The sequence below is a fragment of the Symphalangus syndactylus genome, chromosome 21 (assembly GCF_028878055.3).
Source record: "Symphalangus syndactylus isolate Jambi chromosome 21, NHGRI_mSymSyn1-v2.1_pri, whole genome shotgun sequence".
Lineage (NCBI taxonomy): Eukaryota > Metazoa > Chordata > Mammalia > Primates > Hylobatidae > Symphalangus > Symphalangus syndactylus.
In genome coordinates this window covers 94,818,902-94,845,046 of record NC_072443.2, presented here as the reverse complement: position 1 = coordinate 94,845,046, position 26,145 = coordinate 94,818,902, and positions in this window count along the sequence as shown.

Sequence of the window (26,145 nt, the reverse complement as noted above, 5' to 3'; positions counted from 1 at the left end):
GGATCCAGTTTCAGCTTTCTCCATATGGCTAGCCAGTTTTCCCAGCACCATTTATTAAATAGGGAATCCTTTCCCCATTTCTTGTTTTTGTCAGGTTTGTCAAAGATCAGATGGTTGTAGATGTGTGGTGTTATTTCTGAGGGCTCTGTTCTGTTCCATTGGTCTATATCTCTGTTTTGGTACCAGAGAAATTCTTTTATATATTTTTAAGACATTATCACATCAAGGTATTTTGGTGTGATTTCCAGCAGAATCGGCTAGAAAATGTTTTTTTTTAAAAAAAGACAATGTGATTTGAGTATTTGATTATCATCACTGACTATAACTATAAATCATTTCCATGCTCTTATAATCCAAAAACTACCTGTGGGAAAATTATTAGCAATCACATCTATGCTGAATGTTCATTCATACATAAATTAAAAAGCATTTTCACACAGAGACCTGATTTTTGTGTACATCAGAAATAGAATAAAACCTAATATGGGTATTGTATTAATAATCCCATGTGGTGAAGGAACGATTAACTATATCTGTAACCATAATCTTGAGAAATATCTTACCTTTTAGTAAATAATAAAACCCATCTGCTGTTGCATCTCTCTGAGGTTTATAAAATTATGCTAGGGTTAGTTATTTTAATCAGCACAGGACATTTTGGCCCCGGATCTGTTGTCTTCTGGGAAAACATTGGCTTCCACAGAAGGTGGTCGTTTCGAAGGCTGGCAGCGATTTCTGCTGGTGACTGTCACCGAGGATTTTCATCCCTAACAATGGGAAGTGTAAATATAATCTGACTGCTGTGGCTAATTTGGGTCCCTTTACAACTGTAAATAACTAGTCCAAGGTTTTTGCTTAAGGTGTCACACCAATGTTACAACTCTTTTGAATTTTTTCAAGTCAGGAATAGACATCTCCTTCTTACTGCTGTGTGAAAGATAATTAATAGATCTTGTCTGTGACTCTTAACTTGGAAAAATGATTTGTTATGGGCAGAGAAATAACAGAGAATAAGAAATCTCAAACTTCGCCATCTCATGATCATCCCTGTTCCCACCTTGGAATTTGATTTAATGTTCTTTCACCTTGGACAGCGGTCAGTGTTTCAACATTAGAAATCCTAGAAGCATGTTCTTGCTATAGTTTCACCCCAAGGACAAGATTATTGCAAAACTCCACTCGATTTGAGGATTTTATTTTCCCTGGTATGATTTGCAGCCACCTGGAAAATGCCATGTTTATTTATGTTATTCTTCTTTATAAAGATTGCGAAAAATCAATGTCAAGGTGAATTCACATGTGCAAATTCTCAGCAACAAGTTAATTTAATGTCAAAGTTTAAAAAAAATGTCGTTATCATTCCTAAAACCAATTTTAGAAGCTGGAATTGTTTTACTGAATAAATTCAGGTAAAGTGCATGCTTCCTTTGAACACCTGCATCCTGCATCTCATGGTCAGCAACCAAGTTAATAATTAGGAAACACATCGCATTTCAGCTGAGTTGTTTGAGCTCTCTGTGTTTAAGTATAGTCTCATTATTCAGATTGTTTTTTTCTTTTTTTGGTAAGATGTATTTTTTACTTTTAAAGGAACCTGTAGTCATTGTTTACTCTGTAACTAAAGGTGGACACAGATATAAAATATTGCTTGCCTGTATTTTCTATATTTGACCAGGAGTTATTAACAGAGTTGTTTGATAGTAGAGACATGTTCTGTTGAAATTTGTGAAAAAAACATATTTTATCTAGATGAACCTGTTTACCAAATACTTTTTGGATATACAGCTGGAAGCACCAGAAATTTCCCTCCTGGAGAAAGTAAAGTCACACTTTTTAATTGTGTTAGTTCTATGCAGCTGCTGTAACAAATTACCTCTAATGGCTTGGTGGCTAAAACCCCAGAAATCCATTATCTTAAATTATGTATCTTAGAAATTCAACAAGGGTCTCAGTGGGCTGAAATCGAGGTATCAGCAGGACTGAATTCCTTTCTGGAGGTTCTACAGGGTCCATTTCCTTTCTTTTTCTATCCGGCAGGGGCCACCCGCATTCCTGTGGTCCCACAGCATCCTCAAAGCCAGCAACACTGCTCTCTCTGTTTCTTTCTTCCATAGTCACATCTCCCTCTGACTCTCGCTCTTCAGCTTCTCTTTCCCATTTTAAAGACCATTCTGATGTCACTGGGCTTGCTGGGATGACTCTAAATAATCTACCTATTTTGAGGCCAATTGGCTAGCAATCTTAACTTTCCCTGTGCCATGTAACCTAACATATTCACAGGTGTACAGAGATTAGAATGCGGACATTCTTGGGGGATATGGCCTAGTTCTGCCCACCACAAAGATGGAGCCAACTCTTAAAACAATCTTTGAAAGGCATAACTGATTTTTGGGTACAACAGTAAAATTTAAATATTAATAAGATAATCAAAACAGCACGTCTAAAATAATTTGTTTTAAAAGTTAACTTACAAATTTCAATTGAAACATATTTTTTTTTATCAGAAATCCTAGCAGAGTTATATGCTGTCCGACTACTTCACTAATGTGATCCCCAAACAATTACAGGTGTACGAGTCACTGTAGTTTTACGACATTAGCAAAACTTTGTACCAGGTTTTGTCAGTCACAAAACGCGAAATTTCAAATCCAAGTTTCTCCCTCCTTCATTGATAAAAAGTGAAGTCAATACTCAGTCTTACCTGGCATTCTTCTTCTTACTTGGGTTATAGGCCTGTGTTCTAGATGCAAAGGAAATTGGGTTTTTGCTTTCATCTTAGAGAAGAATTTATAAGGTGAAATTTTCCCAGACACAGGCACAGTATTCAAAGAAATGCAGATCAAAAAGCATGAACAGTGTTAGCTATAGGGCTGTCAGAACGGAATCGTTGCTTGACCCTAGCAAATCATAGCTTTGTTCTGTTTTCCCCCAGATAATGGTGAGAAATCACAGAAAACATTTGGGGAGATTTCAAAATTGTTAAAATCATATATGTTGGAGTTAATATAGGAGAAAATTATGCCTACTGATACTAATATTTGTCTATGTCATTTTTAACAATCAGAGTTCATTTAAGTGATTTTCTATTCATAAGTAAGAAATCTATTACTGTAAGTTCTTGATTAAGCTTATTAGATTCATTCATTCTAAAAGCCTGGTTACATTTTGTCACATATCAGCTCATTTAAACAACTGATACTCAAATACTTAACCTATGTTTATGCAAGGTAACACTAACTATAGTCTTTAAAGAGGGAATGAGTCACCATACTTGGCAGCTATGCAAAAGTTTTGCATTGTTAATCATGAGCGTAATGTAATGTGGCAGAGGGCATGGGGCCTTTTGAGTTACTGGGCGAGGTCTAAAAATAGCTGCCATTCACTGAGTCCAGACCGTAGACGTTGCTCTGAGAATTTTTTTATGCTGCCCTCCTCCCCCCCTTTTTTTTTTTTGAGGCGGAGTCTCACTCTGTCACCCAGGTTGGAGTGCAGTGGCACAATCTTGGCTCACTGCAAACTCCACCTCCCGGGTTCACGCCATTCTCCTGCCTCAGCCTCCAAGTAGCTGGGACTACAGGCGCCACCACCACGCCCGGCTAATTTTTTTGTATTTTTAGTAGAGACGGGGTTTCACCGTGGTCTCGATCTCCTGACCTCGTGATCCGCTCGCCTCAGCCTCCCAAAGTGCTGGGATTACAAGCGTGAGCCACCGCGCCCGGCCTTTTTTTTTTTTTTTTTTGAGACAGAGTCTCACTTTGCTGCCCAGGCTGGAGTGCAGTGGTGCAACGGTGGCTGACTGCAGTCTTGACTCCCTTTGGGCTCAAGCAATCCTCCCACCTCAGACCCCCAGGTAGCTGAGACTGCAGGTGTTGCCACCACACATGACCAATTTTATTATTTTTTTTGTAGAGATGAGACCTCACTCTGCGATCCAGGCTTGTCTTGAACTCCTGGCCTCAAGCTATCCTCCCATTTCGACCTCCCAAAGTGCTGGCAATACAGGCATAAGCCACTGTACCCAGCCTGTGTTAACTTTTCTTTCTACCAAACTTTTGAGATAGGTGCTAAGCTTATTCATATACTGAGATGTAACTTGACAAAGGTCACTCAGCAGACTTATGGCAGAGTAAAATCTCTGTACATCTGTTTTGTCTCCTGTGTACATGTGCTTTGTTTAATACCCTACCTTTAAGTGGAATTGGTGTGTGTGAATATAACTAAGCAAATTATACCACAAGAGTGATCCTCTTGGGATTATTTCTTGTTACATAAGCCTCCCTTATAGCAGGCTGGAGAGTTTCCTCTAGCTTTAGAGAAGTAAGCTGCTATGTGTTGAGAGGGCCATATGGCTTGGATCTGAAGGTGGCCTCCAAGAGCTGAAAGCAACTCTCGTTGACAACCAGCAGAGAAACAGGGACGTCAGTCCTCTAACTGCAAGAAGCTGAGTTCTGCCATCAATCAGAATGAGACTGGAAAAAGACCTCCGAGTTTCATGTGAGAATTGCAGACCGGTTGACACCTTGATTTCAGACTTGTGAGACCCAGAGCAGAGGATGCAGTTGAGTCACACACTCAGATTCCTGACCCATGGAAAATGTGAAATAATACACTTGTGTTGTGTTACACTTCTAATTTTGTTGTAATCTGTTATGCAGCAAGAGGAAACTGACATATTATGAAGGTTACACAGCTGATGAGGAGTTAAGTATTTTGCTGAGGAAGCTCAGCTGCAAATCCTCTGGCCTCTCCCATTATAGATGGTTGCCTTCAAATTCGAGGACTCAGCCGTGAACCAGTCCAGGGAACTAGCACAACCCTTGTCCTCTGGGCCAAGCTCCTAGGTAGTTCCACTCTCATTAGAGAATTACAGTTTGGTCCTCTGATGACCAAATTTAAAGACAAATTATTGGTGATTTGAAATTTATCTGAATGCTAATATATGATTAGCTCTAACAATCCTTAAAAAGAAAGAAAGATTTTCTAATAATTACTTTTATTCCTTTAGCAAATATAAGTACATCTGAATCAGGTCTTTTAAACTGATTTTCTTTTAATGAAAATAAAAGTTGGGGGCCTGAAAGAATACATACAATGTAAAAGCACAATAGAGCTAAGATATTTGAGGAAGTGTCTATTCAGGGCAGCTTGAATCTATGCTCCTGGAAATAACATTTTAAAAATAAAAAAGAGAAAGATCTAAATATTTTAAAGGGTGTATGTACCTAATAATACCTATCTTTTCCAATTTTATTTCAAATGTGCCATGCTGCCATAAAATAAAGGTAAGTTTTTTTTCTTTGTTTGTTTGTGTTTGACTTGTATATCTTTATCACAGGAGTATAACAAAGATTATATGTATAGTCATTAATCAATTTGCATTCCAGATTGTTATTATATATATATTTGCATTCCAGATTGTCCATATATAGGGAAATAGATAAGTTGAAACAACTTTCAGAAAGAAATGAAGCAAAAGTGGTTAATAAATATAATAGCATAAAAATTATTGTAAGAAACCGAAAGATTTGTAGCCCGTAAAGATTTCATTAATGTGGTGAGAGACACAGGCTCCGTATCTCTCTGTTGTCAGAGTTAACTTGATTTCCTCACAAAAAAGTGCTTTCAACAATCATTGTGGTTGCTTATCCTAGAATTATAGAATATGTTTTTCTTTGCTCAATTGTAAAGTAGTAATTAGTGCTTATTCTCAGGATATTTTAAATAATGTGCGAGAACAATTTACAATCTCAAGGAAGATGACTGCAAAGCGGCTTTTAAAACACTGTGTATATGATTCAAAAATCATTGGTAAAGACATAACAATCGTGTTGTGTTGAATACTTACTTCCAAATCGATGCCAAAGATTGTTGGCCACTAGTTAACCATATTTTGAACTATAAGAAACAAAATCTTTGGCAAATTCTCTCTGTAAAAGCATCAGAAACCTAAAAAGCCTCTACTTAGAAAATGAAATTTCCCTTATAATAACCTTTCCTCCAAAGGGTTATATTTTTGTAATGTTATGGAAGAAATAAAAATTATTTGACAAAGTAAAATTTTAAATGCCTAAAAATACAGCCTGATATGAGTTTTCACATTCATACCAATTTTTAAACTAAATATAAGCATGTGTATATATATATACACTCACATATATGCTGCCATTTGTAGTTTTACTTAGACATGTTGATTCAGTGCAGTGGTTATTCCAAATTTTGTCTGAAATATTTTAGATTAACTATTTAAAGAATAGTCCCTGTATTGAAAAATTGTCCATCCCATGGCAGTGCAGATGATAAGCTTTCTGTACTTCTGTATTACTCCCTGCTCTCAACAGCTGCTCTTAATTGAACCCTAGGTACGATTTAGGATTGTTTTCTTTTGCTTTGTTGTTCTAAGAATTCTCACTTTAAATCCGTCTAAGGTTACAACAGCCTCTTATCATGTAGCTTTCGTACAAATGTGACATGGTCTCATTATATTTCTGCCAATGGATTTTATCGCTTTAATAATCCTTTGCAATATTTATAGAATGTCATGATGAATCATATTATATTTATCATATCACACAATAAATAGCATGACATGCTAATAAATCATTCCAGTTTGGAGAGTGTTGAAATTATTCTTTGTAAGCTTACATCAAAATGATTAGTCAGCATCCAGTCTCTGCATTAAATCTGTAGTCTTACACCAATTTATAACTTAGAATGGATAATGCAAATGAATACTCAAAATTATTTAATTATTTGCTAATATTTTATATAAGTTAACTTCTTTAGTTGTACAAAATACTAAATTACGGAACCAAATATTTTTTATAATGAACCATTTTCTTAAGAATAATACAATAGACATAAGTCTAATAAGACTTTGCAAAAATTGAGATGTTTGTTGAACATTTTTCAAATTAGCAAGAATAAATTTAAGAGAAAACTTTATTTTAAGGATATTAGAATCCACAGAGAAGAAAGGAATAGAGAAATATGATTTAGTCTGCCAATTTTATATGTGAAAAAACATAGGCTCACCTATGTTAAGGAATGCAATCAGTTAGACTGACAAAGAAATGAAATTAGAAATTAGGTTTTCAGACATTTATCTTAGTGGTACTTTATAATAAGTTCTTTTCTGTTCTCTTTAAAATTTCATGTTGAGTTTTAAGAATTTAAGAAATAATATATAAATATTAAAAGATAATTAAGCTGATAGATATAATCAATCAAGTTAGCTTAGATTGCATCAGAATCTTTTGGAATCCGGGTGTTATCTTCTTGGCTGCGTGTTTGAAGCCAGCAATTTCTTTTCAATTGTCTTTTGCCTTAATGTGAATTCTTTATTAGCTCTTTCGAAACAAAGACACTTTCCATGGACAAATACGAGTCTCCAGCTCGATGACTGTAGGGTTCCTGAGGTTGTGTGGCTGACACAGGAAGCCCGAGGCAATAGCTGAGCAAAGTGGTTCAGGTTGTGAATTCTGGAGTCGGCTTTTTTGGTTTGAATCCCAGATTAGACACAAATCAGAAATGTGATCACAGGCCAGTTATCTGATTTTTCTAAGCCCCAGTTCCCTTCTGTTAAAAATGGGGATAATAAAGAATACAACACAGCTCACATCTGTTGTATGATTAATTATTGTATATCAAGATCAAAGGAGGACAATATCTGCATAATAATCAGCAAATAACAGCTATTGTGTATACTAGTAACAGGGACTAAGAGGAATCTTTCTGAACAAATGTTTGGAAAACATGGTAGAGATTGGCAGCCAAATTTAGTCAAATAGTTTACAGAATTCCTGCGATTCACTGCTTTTCTTTACAATAGATACCAGAGCCTTGGAAATGTTTTTTTTAAAAAAAACTATTGTTTACCTAAAGATCCATAAATATATCAGGCTCCGCACAATTAAGTAGAAAAAGAATCGTTTTTATATTATTATTATCCTGTAGCATTTATCTGTACTTGGTGTCATATCAAAAACCTTTGCGAGAGGGCCTGGTTTCTTCCAATTACAAAGTAGGAAATGTATTTATTTTGTAAACTTTCACCAGTGCTCTAGTTACCAGTATTTATTTTTGCCTTCTAGTCTTACGAGAAATCTCACTGAAAACTACAATACCCTCTAGTGTACATGATTGCATATAGTTTAAACATTGTTGTTTTAGGATTTTTATGCAAAGTAGTAAAAATTTGAGGTTAAGCCCTAAAATATCATTTTATTCATTTATCTGGCAAACTTACTGAACATGTAATATGTGATGGATAGTAATTTAGCTGCTGGATATATAGCAGTGAACGACGGGTAAAAATTTGTGTTCTCTTAAAATCTAAAGGGGTAAGACAATTATCAAAGAAAATATTTAAAACTCTTAATATGTCGTGTATTGGTGAGTGCTAAGGAGAAGAAGTACACGTGGAGGGTGGAGGGTTACAAGGTCAGGAAAGACTTCATTAAGCAGGTGAAATGTGAGCAAAGGCACAAATGAAAAGAGAAGGCAAGCCCTGCAGAATAGCCTAGTTGTTAAGAGCACAGACTTTGCAGGTACAGAGGCGTGCAGGTGTCTGGTGTGTTTGAGGGAGGGTAAGGAGTTCTGTCTGACTGGGCTGTAGTCAGCAAAAGGACAGTGAGAGCAGAAGGGGACAGCGGGGTAATGGAGCCAAATTACATAGTTCCTTGTAGGCCTCCGTAACACCTCAGGCTTTTACTTTGAATGAGATGGAAAGCCACTGAGGAGTTTGTAACCAGCCATACCTTATGGTCTGGTTTAATACGAGAAACTGTCACTGTGGGTGCCATGGAGAAGGTGCCCTAAGAGGCCACAGTGTGTTCATAGGAAATGCTAAGCCTTCTACCTGTGTGCCAGACACTGTCACCTCTCACCTAATGCAGGAACATCATTCCCCCAACTTTTCCCTTTCTTCTGCATCATCAATTCTCCTCTTGCTAATTAATAATATTCTTCATATGCAAACATGCTACAATTATTCTTATTTTAAAATACCTTTCCACATTCTACAAATCTCTCAAGATACTGCCTCCGTTCTCTGATCCTCAGAGCAAAACTCCATGCACCCATTATACCCAAATCCTTTCATCTTGGTTTTTAAAGATTCCACCCCAATCTGCCTTCTCCTTTTCTACTGTCCAAAATTTGTTGTTGCCAAGGACAACATTGATCTCCATATTCTTCAACTTTTAGTCCTTTTCACAGAATTTGACACAGGTAATCACTGACTTCTCCTTGAAACATGTTTGTCACCTGGGTTCCAGGTCACAGTATTGTCAGTTCCATTCACCTTGTTACAGCTGCTGCTTCCTGCGTTCCTTCGTTCACCACCATCTTCCTGATTTCTCAGTTACAGCACAGAAGGGATGATTCTGGCATTTATTTACTTTATTTAAATGCATTTTCTTTTTTATCTCAGATGGTGTCATGCTTTAACTCCTATGCGTATACTGCCGATTTTCAAGTGTTTAATCCCCAGCCTTCATTGTGCTGTAGAACTCTAGAATTGTACATTGAGCCACCTAGTTGATATCACTTCTTGAAATCTAATAAGTAACTCAAGGTTATTATTTGCAAAATTGACCCTCTGATTTTCTCCCTAAACCTGGTTCTGCCGCAACTTGGCCAGCTCAATAAATGACAGTTTTATTCTTCGATAATTTAAACCAAACTCTATGAAGTTATCCTTACCTGCTATTTCTAGTTTTCCCAGATTCAATCCATCAGGAAATCCTGCAAGTCTACTTTTAAACTGAATGCCTGTTGAGGTAATTTGCACTGACACTACTTGGTATAAACCACCATCAGCTCTCAATGGAATATTGCCTTAGTTTCCTGTTTGCGTCTAGAGCTGATGAAGCCGGACAGCAGGCTGATGGCTAGTTTTTTTTTTTTCCTGAAAGAAATAAATTATTGTAATTTGGTGGGTCTTAAATAACTGACTTAGAAATTATGTAATCTCATTAAAATTCCTACACTATTTTTTAATGAAAATTAGAAACATCCTAAACTTTGTTTAGTAAAGTCTTGACAAGTTCTTTCTGTGTGAGTTTTAATGGCGAAATCTTGTTCAAGAACAAAGAACACGTTCAGACGTGTTAGGTAAGGGAAGGTCTAAGCTAAACTCAGAGAGAAGAGGCCTATTGCTTTATTTGAATTTGTGATTCTTTGAGATTCTTAATGTCACAAAAACAAGTATAAAAAGAAACCATACAAATACCTCATTAGCCATCTAGTTTTTAATATGCTGTCTAACCAAGGGTTGCATTTCTTGAGTCAAAGGTAGCATTTTATGATTCATAGTTTCTACCATTGCTAAAATTTTAAATTTGGTCTTAACATTTGATTGGTTCTCTTTCATAATTGCAATTTCAGGGCCTATAGTTTGTCTGGGTTGATAATTATTCAGATGAATGATTTATCCATTTAGATAAACATCAACTGGTTCTAATAATTTGCAGTTACTGTTTATGTCAGGTTGCTTAATCATAAATGCTTTCTTGAGACCCCCTCTTTGTCAAAACTGTTCTTTAGATTCCCACAAAACACTTTTGGAGTTAGAATTTTCCCTATCATTTCTAAAGATAAATGGAAGAACTCAGAAATTAATTTGACCTCTTTGCTGCCTTGCCATCCTGCTTAATTACTACAGAGTTAACTATAAAAGCTATTATCTCATCAGTAACTATCTAATTTATAATATCCTATATTGAGTATAAAATGTATGAACTGGTTGGGTTATCTGGCTTTATGTTACATAATTGCCCATTCAAATTTTTATTTCAACCTGGTTTATGTGCTTTGCGACATTTCGGATATATTCGTATTTTTAGGTATTTCTCGTTTTAGTAGAGACTGATGTTCTTAAATACAAGCTTTTACTTTGATTTTTATCAGCATTGTGAGCAATTTGCTCATTTTCTAATCGGACGTTTTCAGGTCATAGAAAAATTAAGGAATGATATTGTCATTTAAATTCACTAAGAGAGTTGGAAACACCAGTAGTGATTTACAAGTTAAGGAAAGTAAACAGATGCTTTAAAAATATATATTTTTTAATGATTATATTATTATTAATTGAAAGCTGATTTTTAGGAATGGAAACAAATGTAGATTTGTGGGTTCTTAATGTCAAGCTAACACCTGTTTCTGGTAGTTTAATTTACTTTGGTCCACTGTCTTCTTCATGTAAGAGTAAAAACTGTTTTGTGGAACACACTTCAGTACCAAGAAAAGCTTGTTAATAGCTGTTCTACAGTATATATTCTCAAATTCGTGTCATGCCACATCTTTTCATATGTTGTAAGTCAGTGGTTTAGGACATTAAAAAATGATGTTTCTCAAAACACTTGTTATTTTCTCACACATACTGTGTTCTAGCATTCTAGAAGTGTTTTGGTAGATTTAAAGATTGGTTTGCTCTGTCACACTATAATCTAACAAAGTTTTCTTTGGCTTTTAAATCTAATCTCTGAGGCTGGATAGTAGGCTTTCTTTCCCCCACAAAAAACTCTTCGTTGGATTTTTTTTCCTTGAGGCATATCAAATTCTTATTTCCTTTAGGTTATAAATAAATAGAGACTCAAAACATTGTGTCAAAACTTTTTCATATTTTACCCCCTATTTTGTGGAGAAATGTTTCGAAAAGTAGCCAATGCTATATTTCTTAGTTGTATTTTATTTTTATTTTTACTTCATATTATGTTGAATATAAAATAAAACTTGAGAGATGCATTTACCAGTTTATTCAATAAGGCCTTTTCTTTATATATACTCCTAGATAAATTTTAGCAGGAAAGTCAGAAACTTGTACTAAATTAAAGCTTAGTTTTTTTTTTGTTTTTTTTTTTAAGACCTACAAACTCCTCTTGTATCAGCACACTTCATATTATGGCTTAAGCTGTTATCAGAAATACTATTTCTTAATATCATATATTATTTTTAAAGCGCAAAAATTTAATACAGCTCTATTTATTAAGACCCTCACAGATCAAGAGCTGAGGGTGTTTATAAATGAAACATAAAAGATGACAGACATAGGGCCAGTGGTCTCGAGCAATGTCCATGAAACCCCAGTGCAGGAATGCAGGCAGGCCTCAGAGGTAGTAAAGTTATACTAAGAAGTAGAAAGTTGACAATTGTTTCTCTACCTATTCAGACCTCTGTTTCCTCATTTGTCAAATGAAATCAATAATAGAAAGTACCTCCCAGGACAAACGATGGGATGGATATAAAGCATTCTTACACTTTAGCACATAATAATTTTTCAGTGTTCCACAAGAAACCTTTATTTTGATTTATTTTATTTTGTCCCTATTCTTTCCCCAGTCACTTGAAATGTTGGAATGAAGGTGAGGGGACTGATCTGCTTACTGCTCTTGTGTTGTGGCTGAAATTTGTAGGGGAGGCTGCTCTCCATAATTAAGTCTAGTATCATTGTTTCATACGTGTGCCTTTAATATTTTTAAAACATTTATTTAAAAACTTAAGCCTAACTGATTTGTGAACTTCTCAGAATGAGTATTCTTCTGAAAATGTTAAATTAATAAGAAAATTAAGCACAATATAAGGAAGACATTTATATAAAAACTGAACAATAAGTTAAATTGGAGTGTAGTCAAAGGCACTTGGGATGCTAGAGCTGTTATAAGTGAGCTTTCAATTTATGTCAAGAGTCCTGGTAGATGGAAGATTAAGAGTCTTTGTATCTTACCATCTTATAAAGTAAGTTATACGGGTTCAACTAGAGAGATAAGCAGTGTCCTGACAAACGTGAATACGGGTTCCCTTTTAAAAACGTTTCTAATAAAGGCATTGCGTTGAGCTTGCCTCCAATGTGGCATCTCGGTGGAGACCTGAAGCTGAGGCTCCAGGTGCGTGGAGGTCATTTCTCACTCTTCAGTTCCATCAGATGATGTGCCAGGGGTTAGGAGAAGCTACACCCCGTCTCACATTTCAACTCTGCTGCAATGAGAAGGAAATAAGCCAAGGAAAATGCCTTACTGCGTTAAGGCAGGGGCAAGAGAGAAGAAGAGCACCATGGTTTGCTCATGATTAAAAAATATTCAGCCAGATGGCCCACAAGTAAATGTGGCCCAATTAATTGGTAATGTGTAATCAGATTAGAATCTCTTGCCTTCTTAGAGGAGTAAGAAATGGGCAAAGATATGGACAGAGGTGCCAAACATATCTTCTTTCTTAATTTCTCATCAGGAAAAATGTTGATTATGAGTAAAAAGGAAGGAATTAATTGAAGTTAAACTAATATTAAGTGAGATGGATCAATATGTTAGGTTAAATACTTGTCATTAATCTGGAGGAATTAGTATAAAGTAAAATATAAGACTGTTCATTGTAAAATAGTCAATAAAATGAATATAAAGGCACATAGCCCACATATGCTAGTTTTTTAATGAAAAAGGAAAGTTCTGTTTCAGATATGGCCCTTCAAAATATATGTAAAGAAGACACAAAATAAATTGATCAAAAAATGGTAAAGTAACATGTCAGATTACTTTTAAAAATTGTTCCTTTAAGCAAAAGTTAATGAAATGGTGGTAGTTGCATATAAAGAAAGAAATATGTGACAATAGGGTCTTTCATATTCACTAGAAACATACTTGGGGATGAGACTTAACCCATAAGGCATGAATACGAACAGAAATGGAAGACATTCAGACACAAGTGATCATTTGTGAGACATGAGATTGGTCGTATTTATCCTGCTGAGTTCTTTGTTGAAACGACATTGCTTCCCCACATGATATTTCCCACAGCCCGTCTGAATTATGCTGTGTGGAGCTGTGTCACCCAGGCTTTCTGTGCCAGGGCCACCGTGTGATGGCTCATCCAGTATCTACTATCCACTAGCCAGTAACTTCCAAGGCTGAGAGTGGCCAGGGGAGGAAGAAAGATTATGTCATTATTACCAGGAAGGCAAGGTACACTGGTGATATCTACAGCCTGAATGTTTCTACAGGAAGAGTGTTTCAGAAAGGCTCAATCAAAAATATAGTTCAACTCTTTAGTTGAATGCAAAGAAGAGAACGAAGTTTCACAGAATGCTTCTGTGTAGTTTAGATTTGAATATATTCCTTTTTCACTATTACCCTCTTAGCGCTCCGAATGTCCACTTGCATTTTCTACAGAAAGAGTGTTCAGAACTGCGCAATCAAAAGTATGGTTTAATTCTGTTAGCTGAATGCACATATCAGAAATAAGTTTCACACAATGCTTCTGTGTAGTTTTTATTTGAAGATATTATTTTTCCCAATATAGGCCTCTTAGCGCTCAGAATGTCCAATTGCAGTTTCTACAGAAAGAGTGTTTCAGAACGGCTGCATCAAAAGTAAGGTTCAACTCAGTTATTTGAATGCAAAGAACAGAAAGAAGTTTCACAGAATGCTTCTGTGTAGTTTGTATTTGAATATATCCCTTTTTCCACTACTACCCTCTTAGCGCTCCAAATGTCCAGTTGCATTTTCTACAGAAAGAGTGTTCAGAGCTGCTCAATCAAAAGTATGGTTTAATTCTGTTAGCTGAATGCACAGATCAGAAAGAAGTTTCACAGAATGATTCTGTGTAGTTGATATTTGAAGATATTACTTTTCCACTATTACCCACTTACCGCTCCCAATGTCCAGTTGCATTTTCTACAGAAAGAGTGTTTCAGAACTGCTCAATCAAAAGTATGGTTTAACTCTGTTAGTTGAATGCAGAGATCAGAAAGAAGTTTCACAGAATGCTTCTGTGTAGTGTTTATATGAAGATATTCTTTTTACCAATATAGGCCTCTTAGCGCTCAGAATGTCCAATTGCAGTTTCTATAGAAAGAGTGTTTCAGAACGGCTCAATAAAAATAAGGTTCACCTCTTTTAGTTGAATGCACAGAACAGAAAGAAGTTTCACAGAATGCTTCTGTGTAGTATTTAGTTGAAGATATTCCTTTTTTGACTATTATCCACTTAGCGCTCCGAATGTCCACTGGCAGTTTCTACACAAAGAGTGTTTCAGAACTGCTCCTTTAAAAGTAAGGCTAAACTCTGTTAGTTGAATGCAGAGAACAGAAAGGAGTCTCAGAGAATGCTTCTGTGTAGTTTTTATTTGGAGATATTCCCTTTTCCTCTATTACAATCTTAGCGCTCCGAATGTCCACTTGCATTTTCTACAGAACGAGTGTTTCATAACTGCTCAATCAAAAGTATGGTTTAGCTCTGTTAACTGAATGCACTGATCAGAAATAAGTTTCACAGAATGCTTCTGTGTAGTTTTTATTTGAAGATATTCTTTTTAACAATGTAGGCCTCTTAGCGCTTAGAAAGTCCAATTGCAGTTTCTACAGAAAGAGTGTTTCAGAACGGCTCAATCAAATGTAAGGTTCAACTCTGTTAGTTGAATGCACAGAACAGAAAGAAGTTTCACAGAATGCTTCTGTGTACTTTTTATTTGAATATATTCCTTTTTCAACTATTACCCTCTTAGCGCTCTGAATGTCCACTTACATTTTCTACAGAAAGAGTGTTCAGAACGGCTCAATCAAAAGTATGATTTTACTCTGTTAGTTCAATGCACAGATCCGAAAGAAGTTTCACAGAATGCTTCGGTGTAGTTTTTATTTGTAGATATTATTTTTCCCAATATAGGACTTTTAGCGGTCAGAATGTCCGTTTGCAGTTTCTACAGAAAGAGTGTTTCACAACGGCTCCATCAAAAGTAAGGTTCAAATCAGTTAGTTGAATGCACAGAACTCAAAGAAGTTTCACAGAATGCTTCTGTGTAGTTTATAATTTCATATATTCCTTTTCCCACTATTACCGTATTAGCGCTCCGAATGTCCACTTGCATTTTCTACAGAAAGAGTGTTCAGAACTGTGCAATCAAAAGTATGGTTTAGCTCTGTTAGCTGAATGCACATATCAGAAATAAGTTTCACACAATGCTGCTGTGTAGTTTTTATTTGTAGATATTCTTTTTCCCAATATAGGCCTCTTAGCGCTCAGAATGTCCAATTGCAGTTTCTACAGAAAGAGTGTTTCAGAACGGCTCAATCAAAAGTAAGGCTCAACTCTGTTACTTGAATGCACAGAACAGAAGGAAGTTTCATACAATGCTTCTGTGTAGTTTATATTTGAACATATTCCTTTTTCCATTATTACCCACTTAGCGCTCCGAATGTCCGGTTGCATTTTCTACAGACAGAGTGTTTCAAATCTCCACAATCAAAAGTATGCTTTAACTCTGTTAGCTGAATGCTCAGATCACAATGAAGTTTCACAGAATGCTTCTGTGTAGCTTATATTTGAATATATTCCTTTTTCCACTACTAAACTCTTAGCGCTCAAAATGTCCAGTTGCATTTTCTACAGAAAGAGTGTTCAGAACTGCTCTATCAAAACTATGGTTTAACTCTGTTAGCTGAATGCACATATCAGAAAGAAGTTTCACAGAATGATTCTGTGTAGTATTTAGTTGAAGATATTCCTTTTTTACTATTACCCACTTATCGCTCCGAATATCCACTGGCAGTTTCTACACAAAGAGTGTTTCAGAACGTCTCAATCAAAACTAAGGTTCAACTCTTTTAGTTGAATGCACAGAACAGAAAGAAGTTTCACAGAATGCTTCTGTGTAGTATTTAGTTGAAGATATTCCTTTTTCGACTATTACCCTCTTAGCGCTCTGAATTTCCACTGGCAGTTTCTACACAAAGAGTGTTTCAGAACTGCTCCTTCAAAAGTAAGGCTCAGCTCTGTTAGTTGAATGCAGAGAACAGAAAGGAGTTTCAGAGAATGCTTCTGTGTAGTTTTTATTTGGAGATATTCTTTTTTCCACTATTACTATCTTAGCGCTCCAAATGTCCACTTGCATTTTCTACAGAAAGAGTGTTTCAGAACGGCTCAATCAAAACTAAGGTTCAACAGTTTTAGTTGAATGCACAGAATAGAAACAAGTTTCACAGAATGCTTCTCTGTAGTTTTTATTTGTAGATATTCTTTTTCCCAATATAGGCCTCTTAGCGCTCAGAATGTCCAATTGCATTTTCTACAGAAAGAGTGTTTCAGAACGGCTCAATCAAAAGTAAGGTTCAACTCAGTTAGTTGAATGCAAAGAACAGAGAGAAGTTTCACAGAATGCTTCTGTGTAGTTTATATTTGAATATATTGCTTTTTCCACTATTACCCTCTTTGCGCTCCGAATGTACATTGCATTTTCTACAGAAAGAGGGTTCAGAACTGCGCAATCAAAAGTATGGTTTAACTCTGTTACCTGAACGCACATATGAGAAATAAGTTTCACACAATGCTTCTGTGTAGTTTTTATTTGAAGATATTATTTTTCCCAATGTAGGCCTCTTAGCGCTCAGAATGTCCAATTGCAGTTTCTACAGAAAGAGTGTTTCAGAACGGCTAAATCAAAAGTAAGTTTCAACTCTGTTAGTTGAATGTACAGAACAGAAAGATGTTTCATACAATGCTTCTGTGTAGTTTATATTTGAACATATTCCTTTTTCCACTATTACCTACTTAGCGCTCCGAATGTCCAGCTGGATTTTCTACAGACAGAGTGTTTCAAAACTGCTCAGTCAAAAGTATGGTTTAACTCTGTTAGCTGAATGCTCAGATCAGAAAGAAGTTTCACAGAATGCTTCTGTGTAGTTTATATTTCAATATAATCCTTTTTCCACTACTACCCTCTTAGGGCTCCAAATGTCCAGTTGCATTTTCTACAGAAAGAGTGTTCAGAACTGCTCAATGAAAAGTATGGTTTAATTCTGTTAGCTGAATGCACAGATCAGAAAGAAGTTTCACAGAATGATTCTGTGTAGTTTATATTTGAAGATATTACTTTTTCTAGTATTACCCTCTTAGCGCTCCGAATGTCCACTTGCATTTTCTACAGAAAGAGTGTTCAGAACGGCTCAATCAAAAATATGGTTTAACTCTATTAGTTGAATGCCCATATCAGAAATAAGTTTCACAGAATGCTTCTGTGTAGTTTTTATTTGAAGATATTCTTTTTCCCAATATAGGCCTCTTAGCGCTCAGAATGTCCAATTGCAGTTTCTACAGAAAGAGTGTTTCAGAACGGCTGCATCAAAAGTAAGGTTCAACTCAGTTAGTTGAATGCAAAGAACAGAAAGAAGTTTCACAGAATGCTTCTGTGTAGTTTATATTTGAATATATCCCTTTTTCCACTACTACACTCTTAGCGCTCCAAATGTCCAGTTGCATTTTCTACAGAAAGGGTGTTCAGAACTGCTCAATCAAAAGTATAGTTTAATTCTGTTAGCTGAATGCACAGATCAGAAAGAAGTGTCACAGAATGATTCTGTGTAGTTGATATTTGAAGATATTACTTTTTCCACTATTACCCACTTACCGCTCCAAATGTCCAGTTGCATTTTCTACAGAAAGAGTGTTTCAGAACTGCTCAATCCAAAGTATGGTTTAACTCTGTTAGCTGAATGCACAGATCAGAAAGAAGTTTCACAGAATGCTTCTGTGTAGTGTTTATATGAAGATATTCTTTTTACCAGTATAGGCCTCTTAGCGCTCAGAATGTCCAATTGCAGTTTCTATAGAAAGAGTGTTTCAGAACGGCTCAATCAAAATAAGGTTCACCTCTTTTAGTTGAATGCACACAACAGAAAGAAGTTTCACAGAATGCTTCTGTGTAGTATTTAGTTGAAGATATTCCTTTTTTGACTATTACCCACTTAGCGCTCCGAATGTCCACTGGCAGTTTGTACACAAAGAGTGTTTCAGAACTGCTCCTTCAAAAATAAGGCTAAACTCTGTTAGTTGAATGCAGAGAACAGAAAGGAGTTTCAGAGAATGCTTCTGTGTAGTTTTTATTTGGAGATATTACTTTTTCCTCTATTACAATCTTAGCGCTCAGAATGTGCACTTGCATTTTCTACAGAACGAGTGTTTCATAACTGCTCAATCAAAAGTATGTTTTAGCTCTGTTAACTGAATGCACTGATCAGAAATAAGTTTCACAGAATGCTTCTGTGTAGTTTTTATTTGAAGATATTCTTTTTAACAATGTAGGCCTCTTAGCGCTTAGAAAGTCCAATTGCAGTTTCTACAGAAAGAGTGTTTCAGAACGGCTCAATAAAAAGTAAGTTTCAACTCTGTTAGTTGAATGCACAGAACAGAAAGAAGTTTCACACAATGCTTCTGTGTAGTTTATATTTGAATATATTCCTTTTTCAAGTATTACCCTCTTAGCGCTCTTAATGTCCACTTACATTTTCTACAGAAAGAGTGTTCAGAACGGCTCGATCAAAAGTATGGTATTATTCTGTTAGTTAAATGCACAGATCCGAAAGAAGTTTCACAGAATGCTTCTGTGTAGTTTTTATTTGTAGATATTCTTTTTCCCAATATAGGCCTTTTAGCGGTCAGAATGTCCAATTGCAGTTTCTACAGAAAGAGTGTTTCACAACGGCTCCATCAAAAGTAAGGTTCAACTCAGTTAGTTGAATGCACAGAACAGAAGGAAGTTTCACAGAATGCTTCTGTGTAGTTTATAATTGAATATATTCCTTTTTCTACTATTACCCTATTAGCGCTCCGAATGTCCACTTGCATTTTCTACAGAAAGAGTGTTCAGAACTGCGCAGTCAAAAGTATGGTTTAGTTCTGTTAGCTGAATGCACATATCAGAAATAACTTTCACAAAATGCTGCTGTGTAGTTTTTATTTGAAGATACTATTTTTCCCAATATAGGCCTCTTATCACTCAGAATGTCCAATTGCAGTTTCTACAGAAAGAGTGTTTCAGAACGGCTCAATCAAAAGTAAGGTTCAACTCTGTTAGTTGAATGCACAGAAGAGAAAGAAGTTTCATACAATGCTTTTGTGAAGTTTATATTTGAACATATTAGTTTTTCCATTATTACCCACTTAGCGCTCCGAATATCCAGTTGTATTTTGTACAGACAGAGTGTTTCAAATCTCCTCAATCAAAAGTATGGTTTAACTCTGTTAGCTGAATGCTCAGATGAGAAAGAAGTTTCACAGAATGCTTCTGTGTAGCTTACATTTGAATATATTCGTTTTTCCACTACTACCCTCTTAGCGCTCCAAACGTCCAGTTGCATTATCTACAGAAAGTGTGTTCAGAACTGCTCTATCCAAACTATGGTTTAACTCTGTTAGCTGAATGCATATATCAGAAAGAAGTTTCACAGAATGATTCTGTGTAGTTTATATTTGAAGATAATATTTTTTCCACTATTACCCTCTTAGCGCTCCGAATCTCCACTTTCATTTTCTACAGAAAGAGTGTTTAAGAACGGCTCAATCAAAATTAAGGTTCAACTCTTTAGTTGAATGCACAGAACAGAAAGAAGTTTCACAGAATGCTTCTGTGTAGTATTTAGTTGAAGATATTCCTTTTTCGAACATTACCCTCTTAGCGCTCTGAATTTCCACTGGCAGTTTCTACACAAAGAGTGTTTCAGAACTGCTCCTTCAAAAGTAAGGCTCAGCTCTGTTAGTTGAATGCAGAGAACAGAAAGGAGTTTCAGAGAATGCTTCTGTGTAGTTTTTATTTGGAGATATTACTTTTTCCACTATTACTATCTTAGCGCTCCGAAAGTCCACTTGCATTTTCTACAGAAAGGGTGTTTCAGAACGGCTCAATCAAAACTAAGGTCCAACACTTTTAGTTGAATGCACAGAAGAGAAAGATGTTTCACAGAATGCTTCTGTGTAGTTTTTATTTGTAGATATTCTTTTTCCCAATATAGGCCTCTTAGCGCTCAGAATGTCCAATTGCATTTTCTACAGAAAGAGTGATCCAGAACGGATCAATCAAAAGCAAGATTCAACTCAGTTAGTTGAATGCAGAGAACAGAAAGAAGTTTCAAAGAATGCTTCTGTGTAGTTTATATTTGAATATATTTCTTTTCAAATATTACCCTCTTAGCGCTCCGAATGTCCACTTGCATTTTCTACAGAAAGAGTGTTCAGAACTGCGCAATAAAAAGTATGGTTTATCTCTGTTAGCTGAACGCACATATCAGAAATAAGTTGCACACAATGCTTCTGTGTAGTTTTTATTTGAATATATTATTTTTCCCAATATAGGCCTCTTAGCGCTCAGAATGTCCAATTGCAGTCTCTACAGAAAGAGTGTTTCAGAACGGCTAAATCAAAAGTAAGGTTCAACCCTGTTAGTTGAATGTACAGAACAGAAAGCTGTTTCATACAATGCTTCTGTGTAGTTTATATTTGAACGTATTACTTTTTCCACTATTAGCCACTTAGCGCTCCGAATCTCCAGTTGCATTTTCTACAGACAGAGTGTTTCAAAACTGCTCAGTCAAAACTATGGTTTAACTCTGTTAGCTGAATGCTCAGATCAGAAAGAAGTTTCACAGAATGCTTCCGTGTAGTTTATATTTGAATATATTCCTTTTTCCACTACTACCCTCTTAGCGCTCCAATTGTCTAGTTGCATTTTCTACAGAAAGAGTGTTCAGAACTGCTCAATGAAAAGTATGGTTTAATTCTGTTAGCTAAATGCACAGATCAGAAAGAAGTTTCACAGAATGATTCTGTGTAGTTTATATTTGAAGATATTACTTTTTCCAGTATTACCCTCTTAGCGCTCAGAATGTCCACTTGCATTTTCTACAGAAAGAGTGTTCAGAACGGCTCAATCAAAAGTAAGGTTTTACTCTATTTGTTGAATGCCTATATCAGAAATAAGTTTCACAGAATGCTTCTGTGTAGTTTTTATTTGAAGACATTCTTTTTCAAAATATAGGCCTCTTAGCGCTCAGAATGTCCAATTGCAGTTTCTACAGAAAGAGCTTTTCAGAACGGCTCCATCAAAAGTAAGGTTCAACTCAGTTAGTTGAATGCACAGAACAGAAAGAAGTTTCACAGAATGCTTCTGTGTAGTTTATATTTGAATATATTCCTTTTCCAGTATTACCGTCTTAGCGCTGCGAATATCCACTTGCATTTTCTAAAGAAAGAGTGTTTCAGAACGGCTCAATCAAAAATAAGGTTCAACTCTGTTAGTTAAATGCACAGAAGAGAAAGGAGTTTCATACAATGCTTTTGTGCAGTTTATATTTGAATATATTACTTTTTCCACTACTACCCTCTTAGCGCTCCAAATGTCCAGTTGCATTTTCTACAGAAAGAGTGTTCAGAACTGCTCAATCAAAAGTATGCTTTAACTCTGTTAGCTGAATGCACAGATCAGAAAGAAGTTTCACAGAATGATTCTGTGTGGTTTATATTTGAAGATATTCCTTTTTCCACTATTACCCACTTAGCGCTCCAAATGTCCAGTAGCATTTTCTACAGAAAGAGTGTTTCAGAACTGCTCAATCGAAAGTATGGTTTAACTCTGTTAGCTGAATGCACAGATCAGAAAGAAGTTTCACAGAATGCTTCTGTGTAGTGTTTATATGAAAATATTCTTTTTACCAATATAGGCCTCTTAGCGCTCAGAATGTCCAATTGCAGTTTCTACAGAAAGAGTGTTTCACAACGGCTCCATCAAAAGTAAGGTTCAACTCAGTTAGTTTAATGCACAGAACAGAAAGGAGCTTCACAGAATGCTTCTGTGTAGTATTTAGTTGAAGATATTCCTTTATTGACTATTACCCACTTAGCGCTCCGAATGTCCACTGGCAGTTTCTACACAAAGAGTGTTTCAGAACTGTTCCTTCAAAAGTAAGGCTCAACTCTGTTAGTTGAATTCAGAGAACAGAAAGGAGTTTCAGAGAATGCTTCTGTGTGGTTTTTATTTGGAGATAATCCTTTTTCCTCTATTACAATCTTAGCGCTCCGAAGGTCCACTTATATTTTCTACACAAAGAGTGTTTCATAACTGCTCAATCAAAAGTATGGTTTAGCTCTGTTAACTGAATGCACATATCAGAAATATGTTTCACAGAATGCTTCTGTGTAGTTTTTATTTGAAGATATTCTTTTTAACAATGAAGGCCTCTTAGCGCTTAGAAAGTCCAATTGCAGTTTCTACAGAAAGAGTGTTTCAGAACGGCTCATTCAAATGTAAGGTTCAACTCTGTTAGTTGAATGCACAGAACAGAAAGAATTTTCACAGAATGCTTCTGTGCAGTTTATATTTGAATATATTCCTTTTTCAACTATTACCCTCTTAGCGCTCCGAATGTCCACTTGCATTTTCTACAGAAAGAGTGTTCAGAACGGCTCAATCAAAAGTATGGTTTTATTCTGTTAGTTGAATGCACAGATCCGAAAGAAGTTTCACAGAATGCTTCTGTGTAGTTTTTATTTGTAGATATTCTTTTTCCCAATATAGGCCTTTTAGCGGTCAGAATGTCCAATTGCAGTTTCTACAGAAAGAGTGTTTCACAACGGCTCTATCAAAAGTAAGGTTCAACTCAGTTAGTTGAATGCACAGAACAGAAAGAAGTTTCACAGAATGCTTCTGTGTAGTTTATAATTGAATATATTCCTTTTTCCACTATTACCGTATTAGCGCTCCGAATGTCCACTTGCATTTTCTACAGAAAGAGTGTTCAGAACTGCGCAATCAAAAGAATGGTTTAACTCTGTTAGCTGAATGCACATATCAGAAATAAGTTTCACACAATGCTGCTGTGTAGTTTTTATTTGAAGATATTATTACTCCCAATATAGGCCTCTTAGAGCTGAGATTGTCCAATTGCAGTTTCTACAGAAAGAGTGTTTCAGAACGGCTCAATCAAAAGTAAGGTTCAACTCTGTTAGTTGAATGCACAGAACAGAAAGAAGTTTCATACAATGCTTCTGTGTTGTTTATATTTGAACATATTCCTTTTTCCATTATTACCCACTTAGCGCTCCGAATGTCCAGTTGCATTTGCTACAGTCAGAGTGTTTCAAATCTCCTCAATCAAAAGTATGGTTTAACTCTGTTAGCGGAATGCTCAGATCAGAAAGAAGTTTCACAGAATGCTTCTGTGTAGCTTATATTTGAATATATTCTTTTTTCCACTACTACCCTCTTAGCGCTCCAAATGTCCAGTTGCATTTTCTACAGAAAGAGTGTTCAGAACTGCACTATCCAAAGTATGGTTTAACTCTGTTAGCTGAATGCACATATCAGAAATAAGTTTCACAGAATGATTCTGTGTAGTTTATATTTGAAGATAATCCTTTTTCCACTATTACCCTCTTAGCGCTCCGAATCTCCACTTTCATTTTCTACAGAAAGAGTGTTTCAGAACGGCTCAATCAAAACTAAGGTTCAACTCTTTTAGTTGAATGCACAGAACAGAGAGAAGTTTCACAGAATGCTTCTGTGTAGTTTTTATTTGTAGAAATTCTTTTTCCCAATATAGGCCTCTTAGCGCTCACAATGTCCAATTGCAGTTTCTACAGAAAGAGTGTTTCAGAACGGCTCAATCAAAAGTAAGCTTCAACTCTGTTAGTTGAATGCACAGAACAGAAAGATGTTTCATACAATGCTTCTGTGTTGTTTATATTTGAACATATTACTTTTTCCATTATTACCCACTTAGCGCTACGAATGTCCAGTTGCATTTTCTACAGTCAGAGTGTTTCAAATCTCCTCAATCAAAAGTATGGTTTAAATCTGTTAGCGGAATGCTCAGATCAGAAAGAAGTTTCACAGAATGTTTCTGTGTAGCTTATATTTGAATATATTCCTTTTTCCAATACTACCCTCTTAGCGCTCCAAATGTCCAGTTGCATTTTCTACAGAAAGAGTGTTCAGAACTGCACTATCAAAAGTATGGTTTAACTCTGTTAGCTGAATGCACATATCAGAAAGAAGTTCCACAGAATGATTCTGTGTAGTTTATATTTGAAGATAATCCTTTTTCCACTATTACCCTCTTAGCGCTCCGAATCTCCACTTTCATTTTCTACAGAAAGAGTGTTTCAGAACGGCTCAATCAAAACTAAGGTTCAACTCTTTTAGTTGAATGCACAGAACATAAAGGAGTTTCACAGAATGCTTCTGTGTAGTATTTAGTTGAAGATATTCCTTTTTCGACTATTACCCTCTTAGCGCTCTGAATTTCCATTGGCAGTTTCTACACAAAGAGTGTTTCATTACTGCTCCTCCAAAAGTAAGGCTCAGCTCTGTTAGTTGAATGCAGAGAACAGAAAGGAGTTTCAGAGAATGCTTCTGTGTAGTTTTTATTTGGAGATATTCCTTTCTCCACTATTACTTACTTAGCGCTCCGAATGTCCACTTGCATTTTCTACAGAAAGAGTGTTTCAGAACGGCTCAATCAAAACTAAGGTTCAATTCTGTTAGTTGAATGTACAGAACAGAAAGGTGTTTCATACAATGCTTCTGTGTAGTTTATATTTGAACATATTCCTTTTTCCACTATTACCCACTTAGCGCTCCGAATGTCCAGTTGCATTTTCTACAGACAGAGTGTTTCAAAACTGCTCAGTCAAAAGTATGGTTTAACTCTGTTAGCTGAATGCTCAGATCAGAAAGAAGTTTCACAGAATGCTTCCGTGTAGTTTATATTTGAATATATTCCTTTTTCCACTACTACCCTCTTATCGCTCCAAATGTCTAGTTGCATTTTCTACAGAAAGAGTGTTCAGAACTGCTCAATGAAAAGTATGGTTTAATTCTGTTAGCTGAATGCACAGATCAGAAAGAAGTTTCACAGAATGATTCTGTGTAGTTTATATTTGAAGATATTACTTTTTCTAGTATTACCCTCTTAGCGCTCAGAATGTCCACTTGCATTTTCTACAGAAAGAGTGTTCAGAACGGCTCAATCAAAAGTATGGTTTTACTCTATTAGTTGAATGCCCATATCCGAAATAAGTTTCACAGAATGCTTCTGTGCAGTTTTTATTTGAAGATATTCTTTTTCAAAATATAGGCCTCTTAGCGCTCAGAATGTCCAATTGCAGTTTCTACAGAAAGAGCTTTTCAGAACGCCTCCATCAAAAGTAAGGTTCAACTCAGTTAGTTGAATGCACAGAACAGAAATAAGTTTCACAGAATGCTTCTGTGTAGTTTATATTTGAATATATTCCTTTTCCAGTATTACCGTCTTAGCGCTGCGAATATCCACTTGCATTTTCTAAAGAAAGAGTGTTTCAGAACGGCTCAATCAAAAATAAGGTTCAACTCTGT